General features: G+C 37.6%; 1 protein-coding gene across 3 annotated transcripts in view; it reads left to right on the top strand.

Moving 5' to 3' along the window:
• The window catches only part of ARL15 (ADP ribosylation factor like GTPase 15), a 243,710-nt gene that overhangs the window by 68,577 nt on the left and 158,000 nt on the right, over positions 1-17,133 (top strand). The gene's annotated exons all lie outside the window — the stretch shown is intronic.

The raw sequence follows: 17,133 nt of genomic DNA, 5'->3' as shown, positions 1-17,133 counted from the left end.
CTGCTACATTTAAGGCTCAGACTTGAGAGACTGATTTTAATTTCACATAGGAAACTTAGGGCATCCTCAAAGGCACTGAAAAGTCAGCAGACCAAAAGACATCAAAATGTTAATATGCTACTATTTTTACATAACAGGGCAGCCTGGAATTCATGTTAAAATATTCAGCTCTATCAAAATAGGTGTCTTAATTCTCTCTGCTCTTACAGATAGATTTTTCTGTAATGGCTATCAAGTAGGTTAGTGGTTCATAGATTACTCTTTTGTTTCCTTATGACTTGTGATAATCATAAGGAAATATGAATGGAGCTACACGCTACATGAATACTTGCTGAGCTGCAGTCTAGTCTATGCACAATTTGCAGTGTAATTAAAATCAATTTAAAAACAGTTTAGATATGTAAGCACTAAACTGTGTGTGAAGGTTCACTGAATTGTTAGGCTGACTTGCATCACTTATATGTGGAATACATACAATATAGCACATAGAAGTTGTAAGAATTCACTTCTTAATTCATGTTTGCTTGCTTTTGTCCATTACTTGAAAGAGCTTAAATATCACTTGTTTGTGTGTAGCTCCACATTGTCGCTTGAGCTGTCGAGGGCCTACTATGACTGTGTAAGGCACATAACTTGTTTTATTTTTAAACCAGTGAAACCCCACTTTTGAAAAGGGATATGTCATGTTCTTTTCCTCTCCCTGGTCTGGATGCACTGTATTGCACAGTATCTACAATGATTGCTTTCTAAAGCCTGTGCCTTAGGTAGTTAATTATCTGCAGCAGTACAATAGCATTCATGATGTGCAGAGCTGCATATGAATAGCCAGTACTAAAAATTTAGCATCAAAGGCAGAAACTGTTTTTTAGTACAAGGCTTGATTAACAAAAAGTATTGTTTACTGAAATAAGTAACTTCTTTATTAGAGCAGAAAACTAGGAGTTGCTGGAGCAGAGAAGACATGGGAAATCTAAACTGTAGAATGGTCTCTGCCTTGATTTATCTACTTATTTATTTTACCACTGTTATATCAATTACCTTCCAACTGACAAACAACAGAATTGGACAGAAGGAGTCTGTTGCAATTTTTTTGACTCCACCCTGCACTTATTTCTGTGTAAAGCAGCATTTGTTGCATGTTTCATATGCTATCTGTGCAACTTCTTAAATACCATTTTTTGTTAAGACAAAAATGTTGCAGGCATACATGCTCAAAATGCATAGTAATGTGATATGACAGCCTAGTGAAACTTAATATGGTAGTCTGAGATAGTGCTTTACTTTTTCTCTTTGTGGGCATTGAAACCATTCCTATAATCACAGTGGTATCGCAAAGGAAATTTTGCTGAACTAATAATTGCTTTGTGGTTGAGGCACCGCCACAAGTATTTTGCTGCTGAAGTTAACTGCAGTGGAAATGAGCCTCCCTCCCCTGATTTGGCCCATACCAGTGATCTCTCAACTGCCATCATCACAGAAATTCATGGAGGAACAGATCCACTCCCACGTGTTAGCATTAAATCAAGCACCAGATCTTGGAAAGAATCTGCTCACAGACCAGGAGGCCGCCTGGTGTGGGTGAGCAATCCCCATGTGCACAGGGCAGGTTGCCTGTTAATTCCCTTGGAACGCCTCATCCCTGGGGTGTAGCCTAGGGCTGATGAATACATGGATAACTATGCTTGAATCTACATTCCTGGAGAAGGAGTGCAGTCTCCTGGACAGCCAAAGATGGCAAGAGTTTTTAGCTACTGTTACTATGTAAGCATCCAGGAGTACTACAAGTAGTTCCCAATTAAAAAAAAAAAAAAACAAACCAAATCACTTCTCCACTTTTCGGGGTGTGTCAGTTCTTTCAGTAGTCTGATTTGGAAGCTATAGCCTACCAGGGTCTAAAATTGGCAAGCATATACCCCTGAAGGAATGAGACTATGCTGTAGGAAAGGTTCTCTTCTTCTTCACAGGTTGGTTTTTATGGGCCACACATATGTGTACTGCGTGTTGATTCTGAAAATGGAAACTTGACCTTTACCATGCAGTACAGCTTAACCTGGTATAAGGTGACTGTAGGTTAAGGACAACTGGCGAAGAGTGACTCTTCAGTATTGAAACACTTTTCTTTTGGGTATTTGGATGGAAGCATTGACTGAAGTGTACTCTTCCTACAGACCCATGAATTAAAAAAAGTCTGTAATAAGATGTTATTTAAATATTGGCTCAGCTGGTAAAGAGAAAAGTATAATTGCTATATGACGTGTGAAAATCCAATCAAATACTGCAGGACTCTTCACCATCATGGTATTGAATATCTCTAGAACTTTCAGATGCTCAAGTTTCTGAGTGAAACTTTCCAGCCTGCTGCAAATTCCATGTGTTGAGAATGAACAAAGCCACGTGCTCATTCACCACAACATGGAGAATACCTATGCTAATTAGTATGAAATGCTGAAGGGTATGGCTGACATTTCTGTCACATGATTTACAGTGTAAACTTGTTGAAAACTCTGGGATCATTATGTCAGTACTTTCCTGAGGGGAGAACATGGTTGTAAAAGTGTAAACTGAGATTTTTCCCTTTGACAGAACAGAAAATCAAAAGTTTTGTTTGTTCATTTTTTAAATCATCTCATCTCATGTATGTATTGGAAGAGAAGGGTTTTGTAGTGTTAGAGCGATATTTTTCCCTGGGTGTGGTCAATGGGGAAATCTAGAAAGTATAGGATGTTTGCTTTCTTTGCCAATATTTGTTTTCAGTGTCAATTTATAATGGCAAAAATGACGACATCAAATTCTTTAAAAACAAATCTTTGCAATCTGGTTTTTGTTTTCATTGTCCTAATATATCAATGATCAAGTCTGTTTTTAATAACTAGCTGATGAGCCACTGAAATAGCTCTTGTTGGTGAGATTATTTCTGGGAAGATTGATTAAAATCTCCTAACAGTACAGTAACAAAGTAGATCTAGAGTGCAACCAGCACAGGAAACATTATGAGCCAATTGGTCTTCCACTCATGATGATTCTTACACGGAAACTAATGAATATTGCAGGAAGTTGGAATGCAGAATAGGGCTAGTATGACTTTTCAAATATATTTGGAATCTGTGGAATGGTAAGCATGAGAAATCTTACCTAATTTTTAACTCTAATGTGACTGGAAAAGTATTTCTTAGAAAATTTTCTAGAGTTCTGACTGCTGCCCAGAGATACAAAGTCCAGGTATATGGAGATGGTCTTACTCTGCTTTAGTAGGATTAATAATTTCAGGTTAAGATAAAAAGAATATCCAATATATTTAACATCCTTACATATATGTAATATATGTAATGTACCTTAAGAAAATAACACATATATAAGACTGACCTGCACTTCGCATGTTAGTGATGCAAAGGAGTTAAGAGTTTAAATTTTGTCTGAGCCACAAGGTAGTGTTAATTCTTGTTAAAATAAGTCATCCACAGTATGCACTTAAGGGAAATTCAAAGCTATTACAACAGATGGCCTGCCAAAAATCTAAGGTAATTTATGACAGTCTAATAATGTTAAATTCTTTGAACGCGTGTAAAAATGGGGAAACTTGCAGGTCTAATTCCTGAAAATGTGGGAAGCACAAAGTTGTGTGAGAACACTGATGATTGAGTTGCACTGCAAATTCACACAGTTCTTTGTTATGTGCAGTTTGATTTAATGGAGTGTTTAATTGTTGATAGCAGTTTAGTAATTTCTTAAGGAAATAGTATGTTTTTCTTTACCCTTAATGAGATCCTGTGTGGCACCTGCAAGGTAACTTTTTTTTTGTCACTGTGTTTGTCTAATCACGTACCACCAAATTATTTTTAACCACAAAATTATAAAAAGGATTTCTCTATCCTAAAATTCCACATATAACTTTCTTTTCTTTTTCAAATGAAACATTTGTGATCATGTAATAGTGCAGTGCCATGACACTGCTTGTGTAGACTTTTTCAGTTTATTTTTTTCGGTCCATCTTTGACAGAGTATGACTTTTCTGATCCTTCTGAGTCTACATAACTTTGAAATGATGGAGCAAAGTCCAAGTCACATGCTTGATACAGTTAAATTTTGCTAAAGTATGTGTACCACATTTTCTGTACTGATAGGTTCACTAAGGAAAAATCTTAATTTCTTGGTTCAGTATTATTTCAACTGGCATCTGTGGTATATCAAGCTGTCCCTGAAGGACTTTCTTCTGTGTTTATCTGACACACAAGAAAAATTTTTCTAGGAAATACCACTGAATAGTATGGTTGATTGGAGTAGAAAATATATTGCTATTAGGCTGGAATGTATGGCTTAGTAGAAGAAAAGCAGTAGACAGCAGGAAGAAGAATCATGATACATTTCTCATTAAAATACTTCAGTGTGCCTGGAAGTCCAAGTAGGTTTTAATGTTTTTACAATGGACTTCATATGTATGCTTAGTGCAAAAATATTTACCTGGTTTCATACTATCGAACAGGGTTCTTGTTGCTATGAATGTGATTTTTCTAATGTGAACATTTCCAAATCAATTTATGGTCTGTTGGAACTTTAATCTTCATCTTATTTGTGGAAGATTATTTTCCAAGGATTTTTATTGGGATAGGACGTAAATGTTTTTACCATTTAAGGCTGTATAATGTCCCCAGCTGAAAAATCTTCAAACATTTAGGCTACAGCTTAATAGTTCATTTTGATTCCTGTTTCTGGACATGACACTTAAATATGAGACTTCTCAGCTCAGTTGTGTCATCTTACAATAAACTACTTTAAATTACTCTGATTCCCTTGTGCTTGATGGACATCACAATCATATTCTCATATTTTTTGTTGCCTTTAAGACGGAAAGTTAGCAGTGAAATTTGCATTTAGTCATTGCTTTAGATCATGTTTCCATGCTGAAGGACTCTTTTCTTTGAAGTACATATATGTTGAATTAGTCCCAAAATTAATTCCAATTCTGTACTAAATAATAATAAAAAAACCCCATATAATTATTACTTCTCTTTAGTGTATGGAACTTACACTCTTTGCTGCTTTACACACATTGCACTGTGGCTTGGATCACGCTAAAGTTCAGTGGTATTTCACTAGAAGGAATACTTTAATAGCAACATATTTTTTCCCTTCCTGCTTGTGTTCATAGGGAGCTTTTTTTCTGCTCTTTGACTGAATTTTATTGTTCGGGCTGGCATTATCCTCAACTTTGTTAGGTTAGGTACATATAAAAATAGGTTTAATAAAATTTTATTTCTAAGAAAGAAGTTAAAAAATAACCCAACTCACTGCTAGTTTGTCAGTGTCAAAATTTAGGCAGGGGTACAATAGTTTTGGAAATCACAGTTTACCCCATAATAATCAAAGATCTTTTAGAGTTCTTTAGAAAAATTACTAGAGACAGCACATGTGCACTTCTTTTTTTTGTTTTCCTTCATTTTGAAATGTAGACCTGGTTATTCTGTTCTTTTCCATCAAAACATTTCTGAGTTTAAGGAAATACGTTGCTTGAAAGATCAGAGATTTTTTTTAGTTTCCAGTGGTAAGGAACTTGGAAAATTCAATAGGAAAACGGTAGCTGTTAACAAATTTTCAGATTGGATCAGGGTAGTTAATAGAGGCAGGAGAATTTGTTTCGTCATCCTGCCCAGCTGGTGAGTTTTGAGGAATGGTTAGGCTTATGCTTTTTTTTCTATGTTACTCTATATTTTTTAGTTTAATTTCCTTGCCATAAATCAGTTGAGGATAGTGGCCTGACACAATTTGCAGGTGCTTCAGTTTCTCTGTTATAGGAGACATGGGGGCTCATACTGTTCTTTGGGCACCAGAAATTTTGCCTTTTGCCAGAGAAGTGTAAACAGCATGTTTTTCTCATTTACATGGGCTTTATAAACTGCTTGTATAAAAATGAGTAAAAAATATTCTTTTGCAATAACTACTTCAAATTCTGATCTTTCTACTCTTGACCTGCAGAACTGGAAATGACTGGAGTTTTGGAAGATCTCCTCTTTTAATTCTTTTGGTTTAGTATCTATCCAGGAAGTCCCTGGTACTTCCTGCTCATCTGTACATGTCTGAGCAAGGTTGTCTGAGGTTATATGTAGAGCTGATGCTCCACGACAGGCTCTTAGTCTGTTTGGTTGTGGGGTTGGGGGCAGAGCTTTTACTTCCTACTGGCCTCCAGAGGTAGTGTTTCATATACAGTAGTACACCACCACCTTGTTTTTGTCTCTGCTCTGCAAATCTCTCAAGTAATGGTTCATCTATGTGCATGATGTGCACATAGGTATAAGATGTGACTTAGGTATAAGATAAGGATGATGTGCAGTGCACCAAGGTTTAATGTCTCTTAGTTTCATGAATGTTTATGATAAGACATTTATTCTGAAATGTTTTTTTCTCTTTAAACCATAATTTGTGATTGTATGCTTTTGTAGCAATAATCTCAATAATGTGATATTAAGAATTTCTTGCAAGGATGAGGAAATGTGATCATTTACACATTTCTTCAAATGAAGAGGCCTATATTATTATATACTTTAAAAAGTAAAATCCTTCCAGGGCTTTTTCAGTTATTGTGATTTTTGACATGTTTTGGAGCAGTTGGTTTGTTCTCAAATCCTATCCTTTGTAATTTTATTCCCCAATAACATAATCAAAGTGTGCTGCACTCCTTAATCCTTGCATAAAATTATATTATGTATTCTATGCCTTGTATCTTTTCATTGTTATAAATTGCTTTGAAGAATTACTTGCAAGATGTGAAAGTTTCCTTTTCAGTGAAAAGTCTCTGTGGCATGAACAGAACTATGTGCATTTCTTCTCACAGTCTATATGTTCCTTGTGTTTTGAAAATACTGATCTAATTGGCAGTTGCTGAAGTTTCACTGTGAAAGTTTATTCCTTGTCATACCTTTATATTACAAAATCCTAGCTTCCAGTTCTTTATTACAGTTCTTTAGTAATCTGTCAGTTCTTAGGAAAGTGAATGTAAAAAATTAAAAATACTTAAAGTTAAAGCCAGTGTTCTGCTTTTACAACTAATCATATGTCTTACTTTCTAAAAGACAACTCTCTTCCATTTCCTAAGCGTGTTTTTCTTCATTGTGTCACTCTGAATTATGCTACCAGCTACAGATTGCTTATGTCTCTCTGATAGACTCTTGTCATTATGGCAGTTTTCTCTGGTCCTCAGTGAATTTTTTTCTCTAGCCAGCAAAAAGGACTTTCCCAGCTTGGCAAGATTTATGCTGATCTAGAATAAATGGTAAACTTTTTCTTCCTGTAAGAAGCAGTGAGTCAGTTCTTATTAAGGTATCTCCAGCCTCTTTAGAACATGTATTAAATCTCCCACAGCTATGCATTAAAGCAGGTGAGGAACTGAGCACCCCAGAGCTGTGCTTAGTTATCTGAACAGCATGTTAAATTGATTTCTGCTTGGGTTTGTGATTGTATTTCATCAACATCAAATATATTCTTAAGTAACATTGCATTTTTAAATTATGAGAATTTTTACTGTTGTGTAATAATTATCTGAAAGAAACACAGTCATCACGCTGTCAATGAAAGGGAGTATCACTGGGAAATGGATTGCACAGGAAAGTTTCAGGCTGAGGGCTTTTACTCCTTTTAAAAGTGTTCATTTCCTAGAGCTGACTGGATGATGCACCTACTCAAAGGAGAAAAAGGTGCATTCCCTTAAAAGGTTTTCAGCAGTTCTGAGGTTACAAGCAGATCCTTCCCATAAAAGAAAATAATCTGGCATAATGATATACTCTTGCGGATGGAAGTGTTTCATCCTTAATTGATAAAAAGTGGTGGTTGTTTCACCAGGAGAAACTTCTTAGTTTGGGTTATCAGCACTGCAGAGCTGGACACTGGCATACCTATGAGTCTGTATGGCAGGTTGTTTTGTCAGCAAGGCCACAATAATCTCTGTTTTCACAAAAAATAAAGCTGACTCTTGCTAGCTCCCATTTTCATGTAAAAAAATTTACCATTTATTTGGGGTTTTTTTACCCACCTAACTCAAGAAAATGAGTGGGCATTGGTCAATACTTATGAAAAAAATCCTGTTTGTGGGGTGATTGTGTGGATTTTTTTTGGATTTTTTTTGTTTGTTTCATTGATTTCATTTGCTTTTTTTAACAGTGCAAGCACATGAAAACATCTATCTGTAGTCGACCATTGCTCTGTATGATCTGTTTCCTTCCCTGTCAGCTGACAATCCCCATCTCAGATTGAGTTGTGTTCCCCAAACATTTGGGCACTAGAAGAATGTTCCCCAAACATTTGGGCACCTGTTGGGTTTCTCTTCAAGGCAATTTAAAGGCTGTGTAGTCCTCGATCCATGCATGCTCAGGAGTAACAAATTTGACTGTTCTGATTTTGCAATGCTAGATGAACAAAATAGCCAATGGAATCTTCATCAACAAACAGATGGGTGACAGCTGAGAAACTCCATAGTTGATGTAGCTATACAGCCAGAAAAAATATCCAAACCTGCATCTGGAGAGAGGAGAAATGTGAAATGCCTGTTTTGGAGCGTGAGATGTTTTCAATGACTGAAGTTTCTCAAACCTAACTCATTAAGAGTTTGATTGAGGCAAAACCTGTTCAGCATTCCAGGAGGCTCTCATTGATTAACACTTGAAGAATTTTTAATGGTACTCGAGATTCATATGCCTTCCTCTTATTGTATATTTTGGATTAATGGTTTTGTGTGGGTTGGTCTCTTTCCTCTCATGGTAGTAATGTGCTGTGCTAGCGAAGTATAATTGTTATGCTCTTTAAGGGGGATGTGGGAAAGAAGAGAGGTTCCTGTATATGTTACTACATATTTCATATTCCCTAGGTCTTCTGGTCAAAATAGGTATTCTCCTAAAGGTTCTTATTTTTTGTAAATATAATGTGCTGGGAAGGTAAAATGAAAAGGCCACATAAGATCAAATTCCTTCATAGGGAGTCCAGTGAATAAGAGATGCCCATAGCCTGCAACTATCCAATGCTTCAAATGCAACACTAGAGATTGATAATGCCACGAACTAGTAATAGACCACATCTGTTGGATCTTCCTTTTGTGTGTCCACCAATACTGGTGTAGTTCTTACTCCATTTTCTAGTGTTGAAAGGCAGTCTTGTCTTTAAACACTAAAGATTTGTGACTTATGATTTTGGCCATAAGATTTGTACTGTCTCCAAAATCAATCTGTCCTTGTTCTGTCCACCTCCTTCTCTTATCTAAATACTTCCATTACTTCTTGTTAGACTCTGTGCACTAGCAGTGCTATTCATCCTTACATTTAGATGTTAAATGGATAGACTGTTTCTAGTTTAGTAGCTTTTTTTTTTTTGCATCAGTGTCTACTGATATCTTCTTTTCCTTACCTCCTGATAATTTTAGAGCAACTGAACATTTGTTGGTTTGCTCGCTTCTTGGTTGGGCAGTGCCTAAATTTGCTGTGTTGTGCTCTGTGTACTGTATGAGCCTGTGTTGTGCTCTGTGTACTGTATGAGCAGAGAGTTAGCAGCAGGAACTCCTGAGCAGGTTTAAAAGTGACAGTTGCAACTGTACTTTCATTTTTTAAATGTACTGTCACACTGTCATGATTGTGTTTAATTTTACTGTATCTTGCAAATTAATTCTAAAGCTTTTCTGACATTGAAGAAAACCCAGTAAACAGCTGGCTCAGGAACTGTACAGGGATGACTTTCAACAAGCCTGAAAGCCCTAAGATGTGGTTTTGTTTAGTTGTTGTTGTCATTTGTAGCTTTTTTGGGGGGACATATTAAGAAAAAATAAACCCTATATTCATCTTTCATCCTTACTGGAAATTAGACGTGACAGGAGGTATCACATCCTTCACTTTTGCACATTTGGGTGGTGCTGCTACTGCCTTTTTTGCTGGTATTTTTGATGATTCTTCAGGCTTTTTTGAGTGTGGTTGTGTTTCCTTAAGTTGCGAAACAAATTGTTTGCAAAGGCTTTCGTTTATCTTTTTTGTTGTCTTTGTTTCTTGCTGTTAAATGTGAATCGACTGATGGACTGAATGAGATTAGTTACTCTTGTACAATAAAGCAAGTGGAAAACAAACTGTTGGAGAGGAAACAACTTGAGCAATAATTCTACACTTGATGGAACTTAGAAGTGTCCAAAAGCCCCTTGGAGCTTGATTTGTTTGATACTGCAGTGAAGCAAGTGATTATCTTCTGTTCAGAGTACCACCTGTGCATGTTTATAACTGTTTTGCTGACTCAGCTTTGGTTTATTATAGCAATGTGCCATTTTATTTTATGTAGGCTTTTAAATCATACTACTGCATTGAGCATCTGTATACATATAGAACTTGATATTATTTTACTTCATGCTGTTTTCTAGCACGTTGTGAATGGAGGAGAGAGTCATAATTTGGTTTTGATTTTATAAGGAGTGTGCAAGAGATTAAGGTCAGAGAGTCTCATTTTCCCTTTTGGGTGTGAGGTTTGTGATTTGTTTTGGCTGATGGTAGGGGAAGGATTCCTGTTGCCTTACAGCTTCTTCCAGGGAAGTTGTCTTTGACTGCATTTACTGAATTTTTGTGATTCCTGAACTTCTGGGTCAAGCCTTCACTGAAGAGCAGTTTGACTGATATCACATGAAACAAATTATCTCCTGCAATTCGACCCACTGTGATTGTATTATCACAACCATGAAGTCTTTTGAAACTATATGCTCTGAACAGCAGTGTTCTATCTGGCTTGTCAGAAGTCATCCCGTTCTTTCTTCTTGACTGTATTTCCTCTAAGCCTTCTCTGTTGGTAGCAGAGTTGTCAAATATGTCGAAGAATGAATAGGGCTGTGACGTTTGTCTGATTTTGGTACTTGAGCCTGTGTCTTATGTCTTGTTCATCTGGTGACTACATAGGGATGTTGGAAGTTTTTTGAGGTGTGATTGCTCCTTTTGGGACTCCAGAATCTGGCTTCTCTAAAATACCAGGAAGTTTTTGATAGAGGAAGGTAAATGGTTTCAACCAGTGAATCTAAATGTATTTCTTAGTAGTCAGAAGGGAGAATCTGAGATTCCTGCTCCAAGCTGTATATTGTGGTGTGACAGAGACGGTCCTATGCAAACCTCATGAAGTTCAAAAAGATCAAGTGCAAGGTCCTGCACCTGAGTTGGGGAAATCCCAAGCACATCTGCTGGCTGGGCAGAGAACAGATTGAGAGCAGCCCTGCCAAGAAGGACTTGGGTGTTCTGGTGGATGAGAGGCTGGACATGACCCAGCAATGTGCACTTGCAGCCCAGAAAGCCAATTGTATCCTGGGCTGCATCAAGGGCAGTGTGGCCAGCAGGTCGAGGGAGGTGATTCTGCCCCTCTACTCTGCTCTTTGGAGACCTCACCTCCATCCAGTGCTCCAGTGCTCCATCCAGCTCTGGGGTCCTTAGTGCAGGAAGGACATTGACCTGTTAGACCAGGTCCAGAGGAGAAGGTCTCTCCGGTGAAGACAGGCTGAGAGCACTGGACTTGTTCAGCCTGGAGAATAGGTGGCTTTGGGAGACCTTAGAGCAGCCTTCTGGTATCTGAAGGGAGCCTACGAGACAGCTAGTGAGGGACTGGTGACAAGGGCAGGTAGTCATAGAGGGAATGATTTGAAACAAGCAGAGGTTAGATTTAGATTACATATTAGGAAGAAATTACGTACTGTGAGGGTGGTGAGAACCTGAAGCAGGTTGTCCAGAGAAGCTGTGGGTGTTCTTCCTTGAAAGTGTTGGATGTGTCTTTGAGCAACCTTCTAATAGAAGGTGTCTTGGCTCATGGCAGGGGGAGTGAATCTTTGTGCTCCCTTCTGACCCAAACCAGTCTATGATTCTATGATTTCCGTAAGGTAGGATATCACCAGGACTGCTTTTGCTTTGTAAAAGTGCCTTGCTTCACTGAGAATTTGTTTTCTTCTGTCCTTTTTTATATTGTACTGTCTCTAATGCCATATGCTTGTCTGTCTTCTTGCAGCACAGGCTGATACAAAGTTGAAGAGGCGTAGGTGCATGTGTAGAGAGTGCTTTTGGTACAGTCAGTGGGCTGACCACTCACTCGTTAGTGGGGTTAAACTAGAAGATTGTTTGTAGACTGTCATAGAAGGAAACTAGTCATGATTTTAGAGGTTTTATCCAAGCTGAACTTCACTTCAGGATGGCAGTGGCTATGTGTGTATTCGTTCATCTCTCTTGGTAGCCACAAAATGAACAGCAATCTGTTAGGTTTTGTCCTCATTACTGAAATTATGTAGACAAAGATAAACCTTATCAGTCTGATGTTTTGAAAACCTGAAAGCAGTGTCACTTATGGTGTGTCTTAAATTAAGTAGGTTTTCCTCTTCCTCCTTTTTTTTTTTTTTCTGTCATGGTATAACTGCCTGTATAGCTATATGGAAACTGAAGAATCTGCAGCTTTAGCTCACACAGTCAAATGCATAGATTCTGTTGTACTAATTTAAAGTTAAGGTATTAATACAGTTAAAGTTTAGTTTATTTATATATCCTTTTTCCCCCCTCTCTGTTCATGGTGTGTAATTTCATTCTAGTATCATGTGCATTTTATTATTTGCATTCAGTTATTCCACTGCTGTTCCCAGTTGTTTCCTATTGTTAACATTATAACTGTCTACCTTGTGCCACTGTGTCCCTCCCCCCCCAGCCCCCTACCCTCTTCATATCAGCTTTTCAAGGTTTGAGATTTCATTTTGCTTCTGTATCTCAGACAACATCAGAGCTATGGAATCTTCTGTGTGTAAATTTTACTTTTTTTAATAAACTTCGTGAGTTTTATTAACAGCTTCAGATGATGATTAACTAAGTCCTCTGGACATAAGTATGCACTGGGTACTATAGAACTCTGTTTGTTCAAAGATACCTTAACTGAAAAATAAAATGTAAAGGAAGACCATATCCATAAGTATAAGCCAGAGGGGGAAGGGAGCAGAGTTATGGTTGAGCTTTCAGCCTTAATTCTGTATTTCAAGAGTTCTGAATGCTTGGTTTGTTAGCATTAGTGCTGCACTAACTTAGGGTATTTTTCCATGAGAGTGTGTGTGTTTAACCAACTAAGCATGAAATCCCTTGCTACTGTTTGTCCCTATTAAATAGTGGCAACAAAAGAAACAGACAGGAGATGGGTCCAGAACAAAGCAGAAATAATGGAGTATTTCACTCCAAAAAGGAGAGTGAAACGAGAAGTACAATGAGTAGGCAAAGACAGACTCAACAGCTGGAGGCAGTTTAATGTGTTGTAGAGAGTAGTAATTCAGGGACATTTGCTGCCCAGAGCTTCAATCTGTGATCTCCGAGCGAGCGGCACAGACATCAGAAGTGTTTGGCCATCCCTGCTGTAAACACAATATGCTTTTCCGCAGAAGAACTCTCCATAGAGCTTTAAAGGGACACTGTCTAGGATTGTCAGCGTAAATACTGATCCACCTAAAACAAGAGTTGTCTCGTTGGGTTAGAAATCCATAAGGTAGAGTAGAACTGACTAACTTCTTCCTTAACTCTTGCAAATGATTATACATGCACGTGCAGTGTGTGCGCACACTTACAAGTGAAAGTCACAGTGGTTCTGAATATTGCACAAATTTCTGCACACTGCAGCACGTATTGCTCCCAATTTCTTGGATAAGTACATCCTCTTTTCAAAAACTGGCTAAATGCACAGCTATTATAAAGATACCTTATTGGGGTTTTTTTTCAGTACTTAAAAATACATTTGTTCATTAAAATACAAAATTAATATTAAAATTGTGAACGCTTACATTTTGATATGTTACTCCTCTTATAGTAAGTAAGGACTTACCCTGATAGGATGAAAAGGCTCAAAAAAAAGTTGTTTGTTTTTTGTTGCTAACAGTAGGGCTGGAATACATGGCCATATCCCAAACAACCTTTTAGTGACTGTACCAGCCAGCTCTGCTTGACCATATGTTTGCAGTAGTCCAGTGTTTTCCTTCTGTCCCCTCCAACACTTCCTCCAAGAGGCACTGTTTGGGTTCAGTTTGCTTTATAATACCTAGAAGGCAGGCTTTTATTGCCCATTGAGCAAATAGGGTTTGGGAATCAGTGGAAGAGACTTCCAAGTCCATATCTGACAAGTGTTTTGAGAGCAGTCAGACTGTTAGTTCAAGCTTCTCTTATGCCCTTTGGGTTGTCCAAATGGAGTAGAAAGTATGCTAGTTTGGGAAAGAACTGAGCACTAGCAGTGGATTGAGCAAGTCTCTCAGTGTTTTTGATATATTTGTGTTTTGGAATTCTGGGATGGCTTCTTTAGTTACTACTACGCATTTATTGCAGTTCTGTGGATTTCAGAGTGCACTGTAATGCATGTTAAATAATGTGTAGCTCTTAGTCCATGGTTATAAAATATTTCAGGATGCATTTCCTGTCCATAATAAAGTGCAGAATATAAGGTGTAATTTTATTTGCATAGTCAATGACCTCTGAATTTTCTACTCTCCACAGATATTGTACAGCTACTAGATGCAGCTGCCAAAGTTGTGACAATAGAGGTTTAGTGTTCCGTAATGGAGTTCTGACTTTGTTAGAGGCCAGGTAACTTTAAACTGGAAGTTAAAGCCAGGAAGAGGGTGATCAGGCTGTTTGTATAGTGGTATTTCCAATAGGAGAGATGTTCATTGAGCTCAAGTAAGGAAGATTGCAGAACAAGTTTATAAAGTTCAAATATATTATTACAAGTATCCCCTACAATATGCTGTAGAATTTCTCATGTCAGCCACTTCTAAATGCTATACACAGTAGCTTGAAGTTTCAGCAGCTTTTTGAAGCTAGAATATTAAAAGTTTGTTTTCATTACAGCTAAACCAGTCTACTGAAGGAACTTAGCCTAGCACAAGGACAAAGTCACGAATATAACAAAGATAGGGGGATCATATAAAATATGGGAGTTGTCCGGAGGGAGCCATTTACCTGGCTTCTGGAAATCTCAGAAATTTTCATACCTAACTGTGCTTACTGGTGAAGGATGTGTGAGAGAGTGGTGGGTCCTACATGTGCTGGTTTGGATGTGCAATTTGACTTGGATTTTTGATTATATGTTTAATCCACAGCACATAAAGATTCTCCAGACTAAGTTAGACTTGAGGAATCTGCACTAAAGAGATACTGAAGTTTACAAAACCTGCCTGTGGAGCCCTTCTGTCACCCACAGAGCCTCCATATGTATTCTACAAAGAACATAAATTACCTTTCACAGAATTAGATGTTATTAGATGTTGTCAGGGCTGCAAGAGACATGTCTGGTTGCATAAGAACTGGCACAGTGTCTGGACAGAGAGAAGCACAGAATTCCGTCGGCTCATCTATTCCTTTATGTTTTTCAATATGACATCAAGAGGTTGTTGCAAAGATGCCATACTGACAGGGACAAATTGAATGCTTTTTAAAGACTGGCTGCAGAGGGTCTGACACACAGCCTCAGGAGCTCTGGCAAGCTTCGAAGAATTTTATGTGGCCTTCAGCCTGATATCCATTAAGTGAAAACTCTATTTAAAGGAGTTTATGTTGTGCAGTGAACTCAGTTGGCCTTTCTCACGTAAGTGCCGGAGTGGAATATATGCTGTAGCTTTGTAGAATCTGAGAGATAAATATAAACCAGTAAATAAATAGAACACCAATAAATAAAGTTATAAGGCATGTTTACTCCTTTATGCTATGGACAAGTAAGTGCAAATCTTCTTGAAAAAAATAATTCTTGAATCAAATTTTAATAGACACAAAGCTATTATTTTTTAAAACCTCTTGCCCTTGTTCAGCTTAACTACTACTATAAATATTTTTACTTCTTCTAAAGTATTTTCTTTCACTTTTTTAAAAGGTGTTAAAGGAGTTTTGTAACTGTCACCAAACATATCTTTTCCTTCTTTAAAGCAATGAAAACTGTTTCGGCAGCATGTATAATAGCTTACCATCTATATGGAAAGATTCCAATTAAATTTCTGTGTTCTGTGAGCTGTCTTTTTATAATCACATTCTCACTGGATGATTTGCTCACAGGGTCAGACCTCACTATTTGCATCAGTGCCTTACTGACATCAGTTCAGTTTCTCTGCTCCTACAGTAGTCCTCAATGGGAGGAACTGGATAGTTACGAAGACAAACTAGGTTAAGGTTGTAAAGACCAGATCTCTTTTCCTGGCGCAGTGATTAGTTTGTGGTTAAGATGGAAATGGGGCTATGTAAAGACAGAATTTGTGAGAAAGGAGTGATTACATAAACAAGTTTTCCCTTCTCTGTTACAGCAGATGCCTTCCTCTGATATGAAGGTGGCATATGTTGGGGGAAAAGGTATTTATATATATTGGGCTGGTGGAGGTCTGTCTTGGACATTAGCAGGTAATTGTGCTCTATACATCAAATATAAACTTCCTAGCTTTCCCAGGCTGGTATGCTTTTAGATTTTTACATAAAAAGCTTCTATATTGCAATAAGGAAAGGTCTGAAGAACCTTACTGAGTGCTTAAGGGACCTTTTGGATGAACTTGGCCAACTATGGTAAAACTGTTTAAGAGAAGTGAGCAGAATCCTGAAGTAGGCTTTGTGTAAGATATTTTTATTTCTTTATATCATGATTAATTTATACTTTTCCAGGGAAAGTGACAAATCTGCGTATTTTTTGCTAGAGCTATGTCCAGCAAGGTTTATTTATGTATTTACAAGCGATACTTCTTTATGGCTGATATTGTAAGCTAAAATGCATGATAAAGCAAGCCCAGTGGCTTGCTATTAGTGGAGCAAAGGTTCCTGATTCTTTCCTATGACAACAGGTAAAGCCTTACCAGCAGCTGCTGAAGAATGACTCTGATATTGTCACCAGATATTGCATGAAATTAACACAGGAAGCAAACTCATGCATAACCAACTGCAGAGCTGACTGGGGCATGTGCCTATTTTGCTCTATGTGCACACTTTGTGCTATTTGGGAAATATTCCTCAAACCAGCTCTTTGAGGTTTAGGTGAAAATCTCACACATATATTTATGTTATTCTAGATTTTAGTTCAGGTCGTCTTGGGTCTATTAATTGTTGACTTCGTCAAAATAGCAAGTTGGAATAATAATTTGCTCCTCTCCAATGCCTTTATGTTTATAAA

Source organism: Chiroxiphia lanceolata, chromosome Z (genome assembly GCF_009829145.1).
Source record: "Chiroxiphia lanceolata isolate bChiLan1 chromosome Z, bChiLan1.pri, whole genome shotgun sequence".
Classification (NCBI taxonomy): Eukaryota; Metazoa; Chordata; class Aves; order Passeriformes; family Pipridae; genus Chiroxiphia; species Chiroxiphia lanceolata.
The sequence above is the reverse complement of the archived record's forward strand: the minus strand, read 5'-3'. Positions and strand labels throughout refer to the sequence as shown.